Below are 13,529 nucleotides of genomic sequence, written 5' to 3'. Positions count from 1 at the left end.
GTCCGGCAATGATCAGAAATAAGGACCAGACTGGTGGTGCTAGAATGGTGGGACAATTAAATAATGACTGATCTTTTTTGTTACTCTCATACAATTTCCTGTGTTCAAACAATTTTTTATATAAATTGGAAAACTCCTGTAAAGTGGTGATCATACATCACCAGAGTTGTCTTCTTCAGAAATAATATAATAATAATTAACCAGGTATGTACTGTACATTATGCAACAAAGCCATTTCCAGAAGCTTATCTTTCTAAAAGGAGCAATTATTATTCATCCAGAAATTCCCAAGTCTAGATGTGACATGTAGTTCTTATCTGTTTTAATTTGGTTACGCAAATCATAGTATGCTGTTTTAATTTGCAACTTGATGAAAGTCAGCAGTCTTAATTAAATTTACTAAATATTTTGCATTGGTCAGAAAAAGTTTTGTCAAAGATTAGTTTCAAATAATTGGTTTTCTCCAATCCACTCCTCAGAGAAGAAATATGACATCAATTATACAGAACCGAAGTTAATTGGTAGATGGAATATAATTCTTCACCTGAATAAAAGATAAAAGTATAATAAATGAAATTAATAAATCTATTGCTCACATCAAAGTAGTGGTTCCAGAATACTTATTTCAGATTCCTTGTGCCAAGTAGTGAGACGGATACTGATGTCAAAAGTTTGGACAACTTTGTCAAGGTATAATGGCGTACTAACTTCTGAAAGAGCAAATTGGGGAATACATTTATATATCATGGCAAAGCTAAAGTTATATGAGCTTGATTTCTATGTTAATACATGCAGTAACCTAAATATTTTTATGTCATCTCAATATACAGTATTTTCTAAATACAATGACATGAATTTGGATTTTTATACAGGGGCGTAACAAGCAACTATACGGTTAGTAAATCTTGTACTCTACTCCACCATGATCACCTTCATCTCAGAACATGGAAACATTCTGATTATTTTGGTCTCCCTAATACACAATGATAATACAAAATGAGATGCCACAGTAAAGGGATAATGAACACAGAGATGTGATGATAGTGGGATAATGTGCACAGTGACTTTCACAATAAAATGATAATGCATACAGGGATCAGCTATTGATCAGCTTACATTCCGCAGAAGGGACCTATACACATTAAAAAGTCCATCTGCCTGCTACAGCCAAGCCATCACATACAATCATGAACACTTGAGCCATCTTAGAGGACATTTTATCATCAGAGCTACCATCCAACTTTAAAAAATGATCATGTCGCTAAAAGCCACCAGGAAACCCAGAGGTCAACTTCTCCAATACAGAGAAAATGAAGAGAACAATTGTGTACCATTAGTAGTGAGGCACAAACAACAGCGAGAGACTACTAAAAATCTCAAGAAGGCTACTTCATATACTTCTCAAGGAAGGTTTTCTGAAAACAATATATTGTCAGACCTCTCCTGCTATGTTGCAAACAACCCCCACATCTATGATCATTATAATCAGGAGCTCAACACTACCAACTGGTACACAAAAAGGAATCTTACCTTGTAATATGAGAAGTTACAAAATCTGTTCCCTTATACTGGTCACAGACAAGATTCAGAATCATTTACACACTGCAGGACCACAAGATTCATAGGACATTCATATGTTCTACATAAATCTGATGAGTTGTACCTAATTCTGTGAACTAAATGTCCGACACAGGAGAAATATTAACTAGAAGAAAAGGGCTGTCAATCAGCTCATCATATTCTGTAAAATGAAATCCTTGATACAACCAGGGTGCTAAATATTGTGAGCAATACTACAGGAGAAATATGGCAAAGATTGGCATTATGACACAAAAACACATTTACCTGTTGCTAAACTCTGATCATAAAATTACACACATTATCAGTATTGATATTAAATTTATTAAGTCAGTATCGAAGCGCATCATGTTCTGTTTTTGTTTATTCAAGCTTTATTAGGGTATGTTCACATTGAGTTTTTATGGAGAGGGTAAAATCCACTTCAGGTGTTACAGCATCAAAAGCCGCACAAAAAAAAACACTTTGCGATTTTTCTGCCTCCCATTGACTTCAATGGATTTTTCCAGGCGGAGTCATGTTGCTTTTTTTTCCGCAAGCTGAAAAAAACCACTAGCGGAAAAAAAAGCTAGTGGCTCCCATTGAAATGAATGGGAGGTGTTTTTACAGGTGGATTTTGAGGAGGATTCCGTGTCAAAATCCGCCGGCAAAAAACTCCTTGTGAAGTAGCCCTTACATGGCATTTGTGTATATGCTGTTATAGCATGCCTGATAAAGAGAGGTAAGTAGTCTCTAAAGCTCGTCTTCTAAAAAGTGTCATAAGTAGAGATGAGCGAACACTAAAATGTTCGAGGTTCGAAATTCGATTCGAACAGCCGCTCAATGTTCGTGTGTTCGAACGGGTTTCGAACCCCATTATAGTCTATGGGGAACAGATACTCGTTAAGGGGGAAACCCAAATCCGTGTCTGGAGGGTCACCAAGTCCACTATGACACCACAGGAAATGATACCAACACCTCTGGAATGACACTGGGACAGCAGGGGAAGCATGTCTGGGGGCATCTAACACACCAAAGACCCTCTATTACCCCAACATCACAGCCTAACAACTACACACTTTACACACTCAATACCACCTCTCTGACAGTAGGAAAACACCTTGAAACATGTGTATTTGGCACTTGCAGTGAGGAGAGCTTGTCACCAGCAGTGAATTTGGCCCTTGTAGTAAGTTGAGGTTGGCACCAACATTTGTTTTGAAAATCAGGGTGGATTGAGCCTCTAACCAGCAGAGTTTGGGCAAATTCATGGTGGAGGGAGCCTCTAAACACCCCAGTTTGGACCAATTCATGGTGGAGGGAGCCTCTAAAAACCCCAGTTTGGACCAATTCATGGTGGAGGGAGCCTCTAAAAACCCCAGTTTGGACCAATTCATGGTGGAGGGAGCCTCTAAAAACCCCAGTTTGGACCAATTCATGATGGAGGGAGCCTCTAAACAGCCCAGGTTGGGCAAATTCATGGTGGAGGGAACCTCTAAAAACCCCCAGTTTGGACCAATTCATGGTGGAGGGAGCCTCTAAAAACCCCAGTTTGGACCAATTCATGGTGGAGGGAGCCTCTAAACAGCCCAGTTTGGGCAAATTCATGGTGGAGGGAGCCTCTAAACAGCCCAGTTTGGGCAAATTCATGGTGGAGGGAGCCTCTAAAAACCCCAGTTTGGACCAATTCATGGTGGAGGGAGCCTCTAAAAACCCCAGTTTGGACCAATTCATGGTGGAGGGAGCCTCTAAAAACCCCAGTTTGGACCAATTCATGATGGAGGGAGCCTCTAAACAGCCCAGTTTGGGCAAATTCATGGTGGAGGGAGCCTCTAAAAACCCCCAGTTTGGAACAATTCATGGTGGAGGGAGCCTCTAAAAACCCCAGTTTGGACCAATTCATGGTGGAGGGAGCCTCTAAACAGCTCAGTTTGGGCAAATTCATGGTGGAGGGAGCCTCTAAACAGCCCAGTTTGGGCAAATTCATGGTGGAGGGAGCCTCTAAACAGCCCAGTTTGGACCAATTCATGGTGGAGGGAGCCTCTAAAAACCCCAGTTTGGACCAATTCATGGTGGAGGGAGCCTCTAAACAGCTCAGTTTGGGCAAATTCATGGTGGAGGGAGCCTCTAAACAGCCCAGTTTGGGCAAATTCATGGTGGAGGGAGCCTCTAAAAACCCCAGTTTGGACCAATTCATGGTGGAGGGAGCCTCTAAAAACCCCAGTTTGGACCAATTCATGGTGGAGGGAGCCTCTAAACAGCCCAGTTTGGACCAATTCATGGTGGAGGGAGCCTCTAAAAACCCCAGTTTGGACCAATTCATGGTGGAGGGAGCCTCTAAACAGCCCAGTTTGGGCAAATTCATGGTGGAGGGAGCCTCTAACCAGCCCAGTTTGGACCAATTCATGGTGGAGGGAGCCTCTAAAAACCCCAGTTTGGACCAATTCATGATGGAGGGAGCCTCTAAACAGCCCAGTTTGGACCAATTCATGGTGGAGAGAGCCTCTAAAAACCCCAGTTTGGACCAATTCATGGTGGAGGGAGCCTCTAAACAGGCCAGTTTGGGCAAATTCATGGTGGAGGGAGCCTCTAAACAGCCCAGTTTGGGCAAATTCATGGTGGAGGGAGCCTCTAACCAGCCCAGTTTGGACCAATTCATGGTGGAGGGAGCCTCTAAAAACCCCAGTTTGGACCAATTCATGGTGGAGGGAGCCTCTAAACAGCCCAGTTTGGACCAATTCATGGTGGAGGGAGCCTCTAAAAACCCCAGTTTGGACCAATTCATGGTGGAGGGAGCCGCTAAACAGCCCAGTTTGGACCAATTCATGGTGGAGGGAGCCTCTAACCAGCAGAGTTGGTGGAAATCAGGGTGGAGGGAGCCTCTAACCAGCAGAGTTGTGGGAAAGCAGGGTGGAGGGAGCCTCTAACCAGCAGAGTTGGTGGAAATCAGGGTGGAGGGAGCCTCTAACCAGCAGAGTTGTGGGAAAGCAGGGTGGAGGGAGCCTCTAACCAGCAGAGTTGTGGGAAAGCAGGGTGGAGGGAGCCTCTAACCAGCAGAGTTGTGGGAAAGCAGGGTGGAGGGAGCCTCTAACCAGCAGAGTTGGTGGAAATCAGGGTGGAGGGAGCCTCTAACCAGCAGAGTTGGGGGAAATCAGGGTGGAGGGAGCCTAGTATTAGCAGAATTGTGCAACGCTTATGGTGGATGAGTATGAGGATGCGGAGGAATTGGAGAGGTTGAGTACAGACATGGAGTTTCATGTTGGGGTGCTTTACACAGGTGGGCACAAAAATGAAGGCTCTATCCAGTGGTGGTTCATTTTTATCAAAGTGAGCCGGTCGGCACTCTCAGCTGACAGACGGGTGCGCTTGTCAGTGATGATGCCACCGGCTGCACTGAACACCCTCTCAGATAGGACGCTGGCGGCAGGACAGGACAGCACCTCCAAGGCATATAGGGCAAGTTCAAGCCACAGGTCCAACTTCGACACCCAATACGTGTAGGGCGCAGAGGGGTCGGAGAGGACAGGGCTGTGGTCGGAAAGGTATTCCCGCAACATGCGCCTATACTTCTCACGCCTGGTGACACTAGGACCCTCCGTGGCGGCACTTTGGCGAGGGGGTGCCATCAAGGTGTCCCAGACCTTAGACAGTGTGCCCCTCGTTTGTGTGGACCGGTGAGAACTTGGTTGCCTACTGGAGGAACTGCCCTCCCTGCCGCCAACGTCACATGCTGGAAACATCTCCATCATATTCTGCACCAATTGCCTGTGGCAAGCATTGATGCGATTGGCCCTCCCCTCTACCGGAATAAAAGACGAGATGTTGTTTTTATACCGGGGGTCAAGGATAGCAAAGATCCAGTACTGGTTGTCCTCCATGATTTTGACAATACGCTTGTCGGTTGTAAAGCACCCCAACATGAACTCAGCCATGTCTGCCACAGTGTTAGTTGGCATGACTCCTCTGGCCCCACCGGAAAGTTCAATCTCCATTTCCTCCTCATCCTCCATGTCTACCCATCCGCGCTGCAACAATGGGACGATTCGAAGTTGCCCGGAAGCCTCCTGTATCACCATCACATCATCGGACAACTCTTCTTCCTCCTCCTCCTCCTCCTCCATTAAACGCAGTGAAGCGGACAGATGTGTGGACCTACTCTCCAGCTGTGACGGATCGGATGCTATCCCTAACTCCTCTGTGTGATCTGAGTTATCCCTGATGTCAATCAGGGATTCTCTCAGAACACACAAGAGTGGGATTGTAAGGCTCACCATCGCATCCTCAGAGCTCACCCTCCTTGTGGACTCCTCAAAGACCCGTAGGATGTCACAAAGGTCTCTCATCCATGGCCACTCATGGATGTCAAACTGAGGCAGCTGACTTTGTGGCACCCTAGGGTTTTGTAGCTGGTATTCCATCAAAGGTCTCTGCTGCTCAACCACTCTATTCAACATCTGAAACGTTGAGTTCCAGCGTGTGGGGACGTCGCACAAAAGCCGGTGTTGTGGCACATGCAGGCGTTGCTGGAGAGATTTTAAGCTAGCAGCGGCTACTGTCGACTTGCGAAAGTGGGCGCACATGCGCCGCACTTTCACCAGTAGCTCTGGAACATTGGGGTAGCTCTTTAGGAAACGTTGCACCACTAGGTTGAAGACGTGGGCCAGGCATGGAACATGTTGGAGTCCGGCAAGCTCCAGAGCTGCTACCAGGTTCCGGCCGTTATCACAAACGACCATGCCTGGGCCCAGGTGCAGCGGCTCAAACCATATTGCCGTCTCATCGAGGAGGGCATCCCTCACCTCGGAGGCAGTGTGCTGTCTGTCCCCCAAGCTGATCAGCTTCAGCACAGCCTGCTGACGTCTACCAACGCCAGTGCTGCAACGTTTCCAACTCGTAGCTGGGGTCAATCTAACAGCGGAGGAGGAGGCAGTGGCGGAGGAGGAGGCGGTGGCGGAGGAGGAGGCGGTAGAGGAGGAGGAGGAGGGGGGTGTTCTTCTCGTGTCCCTGCCAGGAATGTTAGGCGGGGAGACGAGGTACACCGGGCCAGTTTGGGAAGCAGTCCCAGCCTCAACTACATTCACCCAGTGTGCCGTCAGTGAAATGTAGCGTCCCTGTCCGCATGCACTTGTCCACGCGTCGGTGGTCAAGTGGACCTTTGTGCAAAGCGCGGAACTAAGGGCCCGCCTGACGTTGAGTGACACGTGCTGGTGCAAGGCGGGGACGGCACACCGGGAGAAGTAGTGACGGCTAGGGACGGCATAGCGAGGTGCCGCAGTTGCCATCAGGTCCAGGAAGGCGGGAGTTTCAACAAGCCGGAACGCCAACATCTCCTGGGCCAGCAGTTTAGCGATGTTGGCGTTCAAGGCTTGCGCGTGTGGGTGGTTAGCAGTGTATTTCTGCCGCCGCTCCAATGTCTGAGAGATGGTGGGTTGTTGTAAAGAAGCGCCTGATGGTGCCTTTGATGGTGCAGGAGAAGGAGATAAGACAGGAACAGGGGAGGATGAGGGAGAAGTCAACAAAGTGGCGGAGGCAGATGAAGTGGTGTCCTGGCTCGTCCTCTGGAGTGCATCGCCAGCACAGTCAGCAGTGGCAGTGGCAGAGGCAGAGGCAGTGGCAGTGGCGTGAACGGCAGGCGGCCTTTGTCCTGCCGTTGCTGCCCGCCACTGATTCCAGTGCTTGGATTCCAAATGACGGCGCATTGAAGTGGTGGACAGGTTGCTCTTCTCAGAGCCCCTAATCAATTTCGAGAGGCAAATTGTGCAGACAACACTATATCTGTCCTCGGCGCATTCCTTGAAAAAACTCCACACCTTCGAGAAACGTGCCCTCGAGGTGGGAGTTTTTCGGGGCTGGGTACGAACTGGAACATCTTGGGAGATTCCGGGTGTGGTCTGGCTTCGCCTAAGCTGCTGACCTCTGCCTCTGCCTCTAGCTACCCTTTTTGGTGCTGCACCTGCCTCAACATCCACACTACTTTCCCCGCTTGACATCCCCCCTGTCCAGGTCGGGTCAGTGTCCTCATCATCCACCACTTCCTCCTCCAACTCCTGTCTCATCTCCTCCTCCCGCACAATGCGCCGGTCAACTGGATGCCCTGACGGCAACTGCGTCACATCATCGTCGATGAGGGTGGGTTGCTGGTCATCCACCACCAAATCGAACGGAGATGGAGGAGACTCTAGTGTTTGAGCATCTGGACACAGATGCTCCTCTGTTAGGTTCGTGGAATCGTGACGTGGAGAGGCAGGTTGAGGGACAATGAAAGGAGCGGAGAACAGCTCTGGGGAGCAGGGACAGTTGGGGTTATTGTTCTGTGAAGCTTGGGAATTTTGGGAGGAAGGAGGACAAGACTGTTGGGTAATAGGAGGAGAGGAGGCAGAGTCTGACTGGCTGCTGGACAATGTGCTGTAAGCGTTCTCTGACAGCCATTGCAAGACCTGTTCCTGGTTCTCGGGCCTACTAAGGTTTGTACCCTGCAGTTTAGTTAATGTGGCAAGCAACCCTGGCACTGTGGAGTGGCGCAATGCTTGCTGCCCCACAGGAGTAGGCACGGGACGCCCTGTGGCTTCACTGCTACCTTGCTCCCCAGAACCATTCCCCCGACCTCGCCCACGGCCTCGTCCACGTCCCTTTCCAGGAGCCTTGCGCATTTTGAATTCCCAGTTAGAAATTGGCACTATATACCAGTAGCAAAAATTGTGGGTGCACGTAACCCCAATATATTCTTTGAATTCCCAGTCAGACAATGGCACTATATACCAGTAGCAAGAAATGAGGGTATTTATAACCCCAATATATTCTTTGAATTACCAGTCAGAAACTGGCACTATATGGCAGTAGCAAGAAATGAGGGTATTTATAACCCCAATATATTCTTTGAATTCCCAGTCAGACAATGGCACTATATACCAGTAGCAAGAAATGAGGGTATTTGTAACCCCAATATATTCTTTGAATTCCCAGTCAGACAATGGCACTATATACCAGTAGCAAAAATTGTGGGTGCACGTAACCCCAATATATTCTTTGAATTACCAGTCAGAAACTGGCACTATATGGCAGTAGCAAGAAATGAGGGTATTTATAACCCCAATATATTCTTTGAATTCCCAGTCAGACAATGGCACTATATACCAGTAACAAGAAATGAGGGTATTTGTAACCCCAATATATTCTTTGAATTCCCAGTCAGACAATGGCACTATATACCAGTAGCAAGAAATGAAGGTATTTATAACCCCAATATATTCTTTGAATTACCAGTCAGAAACTGGCACTATATGGCAGTAGCAAGAAATGAGGGTATTTATAACCCCAATATATTCTTTGAATTCCCAGTCAGACAATGGCACTATATACCAGTAGCAAGAAATGAGGGTATTTGTAACCCCAATATATTCTTTGAATTCCCAGTCAGACAATGGCACTATATACTAGTAGCAAGAAATGAGGGTATTTGTAACCCCAATATATTCTTTGAATTCCCAGTCAGACAATGGCACTATATACCAGTAGCAAAAATTGTGGGTGCACGTAACCCCAATATATTCTTTGAATTACCAGTCAGAAACTGGCACTATATGGCAGTAGCAAGAAATGAGGGTATTTATAACCCCAATATATTCTTTGAATTCCCAGTCAGACAATGGCACTATATATCAGTAGCAAGAAATGAGGGTATTTGTAACCCCAATATATTCTTTGAATTCCCAGTCAGACAATGGCACTATATACCAGTAGCAAAAATTGTGGGTGCACGTAACCCCAATATATTCTTTGAATTACCAGTCAGAAACTGGCACTATATGGCAGTAGCAAGACATGAGGGTATTTGTAACCCCAATATATTCTTTGAATTCCCAGTCAGACAATGGCACTATATACCAGTAGCAAGAAATGAGGGTATTTATAACCCCAATATATTCTTTGAATTACCAGTCAGAAACTGGCACTATATGGCAGTAGCAAGAAATGAGGGTATTTATAACCCCAATATATTCTTTGAATTCCCAGTCAGACAATGGCACTATATACCAGTAGCAAGAAATGAGGGTATTTGTAACCCCAATATATTCTTTGAATTCACAGTCAGACAATGGCACTATATACCAGTAGCAACAATTGTGGGTGCACGTAACCCCAATATATTCTTTGAATTACCAGTCAGAAACTGGCACTATATGGCAGTAGCAAGAAATGAGGGTATTTGTAACCCCAATATATTCTTTGAATTCCCAGTCAGACAATGGCACTATATACCAGTAGCAAGAAATGAGGGTATTTATAACCCCAATATATTCTTTGAATTCCCAGTCAGACAATGGCACTATATACCAGTAGCAAGAAATGAGGGTATTTATAACCCCAATATATTCTTTGAATTACCAGTCAGAAACTGGCACTATATGGCAGTAGCAAGAAATGAGGGTATTTGTAACCCCAATATATTCTTTGAATTCCCAGTCAGACAGTGGCACTATATACCAGTAGCAAGAAATGAGGGTATTTGTAACCCCAATATATTCTTTGAATTCCCAGTCAGACAATGGCACTATATGCCAGTAGCAAAAATTGTGGGTGCACGTAAGCCCAATATATTCTTTGAATTACCAGTCAGAAACTGGCACTATATGGCAGTAGCAAGAAATGAGGGTATTTGTAACCCCAATATATTCTTTGAATTCCCAGTCAGACAATGGCACTATATATGAGTAGCAAGAAATGAGGGTATTTATAACCCCAGTATATTCTTTGAATTCCCAGTCAGACAATGGCACTATATACCAGTAGCAAGAAATGAGGGTATTTATAACCCCAATATATTCTTTGAATTCCCAGTCAGACAATGGCACTATATACCAGTAGCAAGAAATGAGGGTATTTGTAACCCCAATATATTCTTTGAATTCACAGTCAGACAATGGCACTATATACCAGTAGCAACAATTGTGGGTGCACGTAACCCCAATATATTCTTTGAATTACCAGTCAGAAACTGGCACTATATGGCAGTAGCAAGAAATGAGGGTATTTGTAACCCCAATATATTCTTTGAATTCCCAGTCAGACAATGGCACTATATACCAGTAGCAAGAAATGAGGGTATTTATAACCCCAATATATTCTTTGAATTCCCAGTCAGACAATGGCACTATATACCAGTAGCAAGAAATGAGGGTATTTATAACCCCAATATATTCTTTGAATTACCAGTCAGAAACTGGCACTATATGGCAGTAGCAAGAAATGAGGGTATTTGTAACCCCAATATATTCTTTGAATTCCCAGTCAGACAGTGGCACTATATACCAGTAGCAAGAAATGAGGGTATTTGTAACCCCAATATATTCTTTGAATTCCCAGTCAGACAATGGCACTATATGCCAGTAGCAAAAATTGTGGGTGCACGTAAGCCCAATATATTCTTTGAATTACCAGTCAGAAACTGGCACTATATGGCAGTAGCAAGAAATGAGGGTATTTGTAACCCCAATATATTCTTTGAATTCCCAGTCAGACAATGGCACTATATATGAGTAGCAAGAAATGAGGGTATTTATAACCCCAGTATATTCTTTGAATTCCCAGTCAGACAATGGCACTATATACCAGTAGCAAGAAATGAGGGTATTTATAACCCCAATATATTCTTTGAATTCCCAGTCAGACAATGGCACTATATACCAGTAGCAAGAAATGAGGGTATTTGTAACCCCAATATATTCTTTGAATTCCCAGTCAGACAATGGCACTATATACCAGTAGCAAGAAATGAGGGTATTTGTAACCCCAATATATTCTTTGAATTCCCAGTGAGACAATGGCACTATATACCAGTAGCAAAAATTGGGGGTGCACGTAACCCCAATATATTCTTTGAATTACCAGTCAGAAACTGGCACTATATGGCAGTAGTAAGAAATGAGGGTATTTGTAACCCCAATATATTCTTTGAATTCCCAGTCAGACAATGGCACTATATACCAGTAGCAAGAAATGAGGGTATTTATAACCCCAATATATTCTTTGAATTCCCAGTCAGACAATGGCACTATATACCAGTAGCAAGAAATGAGGGTATTTATAACCCCAATATATTCTTTGAATTACCAGTCAGAAACTGGCACTATATGGCAGTAGCAAGAAATGAGGGTATTTGTAACCCCAATATATTCTTTGAATTCCCAGTCAGACAATGGCACTATATACCAGTAGCAAGAAATGAGGGTATTTATAACCCCAATATATTCTTTGAATTCCCAGTCAGATAATGGCACTATATATCAGTAGCAAAAATTGTGGGTGCACGTAACCCCAATATATTCTTTGAATTCCCAGTCAGACAATGGCACTATATGGCAGTAGCAAAAATAGTGGGTGTATATAGCCCCAATTCTATTGCTAGGGGACTTGCAGTGTATTTCTGGGGTGAAGGTGGGGGGGGGGCACACCGTTGGAACGGGTATCGGGGGTATATATCGGGTATACGGGAATACACTGTCAGTGTATTCCATTCAGGATCCTGGGAAAGCTGGGTTGCGGCGATTGAGCCCGTCAGTGCCACGTTACACTGACAAGCTTCTCCCTGGAATTGAAGTTATATGTAAGCCCAATATATTCTTTGAATTCCCAGTGAGACAATGGCACTATATGGCAGTAGCAAAAATAGTGGGTGTATATAGCCCCAATTCTATTGCTAGGGGACTTGCAGGGTATTTCTGGGGTGAAGGTGGGGGGGCACACCGTTGGAACGGGTATCGGGGGTATATATCGGGTATACGGGAATACACTGACAGTGTATTCCATTCAGGATCCTGGGAAAGCTGGGTTGCGGCGATTGAGCCCGTCAGTGCCACGTTACACTGACAAGCTTCTCCCTGGAATTTAGCTCTTATAAGAACTGTTGGTTGTCTTCTCCTTCCTATCCTAGCCTGTCCCTGCCTACCCAGAATCTAAGCCCTAGCTAACTGGACGGAAACCTCCGTCCCCGGTGAATTGCAAGCTCAGAATGACGCGAAGCTGGGCGGCGCTGTTCTTTTAAATTAGAGGTCACATGTTTTCGGCAGCCAATGGGTTTTGCCTACTTTTTTCAACGTCACCGGTGTCGTAGTTCCTGTCCCACCTACCCTGCGCTGTTATTGGAGCAAAAAAGGCGCCAGGGAAGGTGGGAGGGGAATCGAGTAATGGCGCACTTTACCACGCGGTGTTCGATTCGATTCGAACATGCCGAACAGCCTAATATCCGATCGAACATGAGTTCGATAGAACACTGTTCGCTCATCTCTAGTCATAAGTACAAGACTGCTATTTTGTTTTTCTTATTGGGTCTGAAAAAACCACTTTGATCAACTTGCTAACATGACACAAAACTTTTTTCTTTTGAACACAGAGGTAAAAAAACATAGTGATGCTCCATTATAGGCATAAATGTTGAACGTAATATCACGATATAGTGATAATATGTACAATTATGGCACAATACAGGAATAATAACTACGCTCTGGAATTGTAACAAAAATTAAACCAAGGATTTTAAAACAAAACTCTCTGCTAAACCAGTGGTAAAAGTGCTGAAAAGGATCCAGTTTCTTTTCTATTAACATTGAATGCAAAGGCTGTCTAATGGTAATAGAAATGCAGATATGTTTTGTGCCTTTAGCTAAGCCACCATCGGTAAGAGCAAAATTGGCAGCATCCATCATAATGTACTTTGTCTTCTATAATCCTACCCTTAAATCACTTCTTTTATTCTACGTACATGCTATTGAATGCAGAAATAATAAAGGCAGGGTTGGCACAATAAATAGAAAATGCGCACTGTGATGTCATAATAGTAGAATATTGTACACAATGATGTCATAATAGTGGAATATTGTACACAGTGATGTCATAATAGTGGAATATTGTACACAGTGATGTCATAATAGTGGAATATTGTACATAGTGATGTCCCTGTTCAGGAATAAAGCAGT

The sequence above is a fragment of the Leptodactylus fuscus genome, chromosome 1 (genome assembly GCF_031893055.1).
Source record: "Leptodactylus fuscus isolate aLepFus1 chromosome 1, aLepFus1.hap2, whole genome shotgun sequence".
Lineage (NCBI taxonomy): Eukaryota > Metazoa > Chordata > Amphibia > Anura > Leptodactylidae > Leptodactylus > Leptodactylus fuscus.
This window is presented reverse-complemented; position numbering follows the sequence as displayed.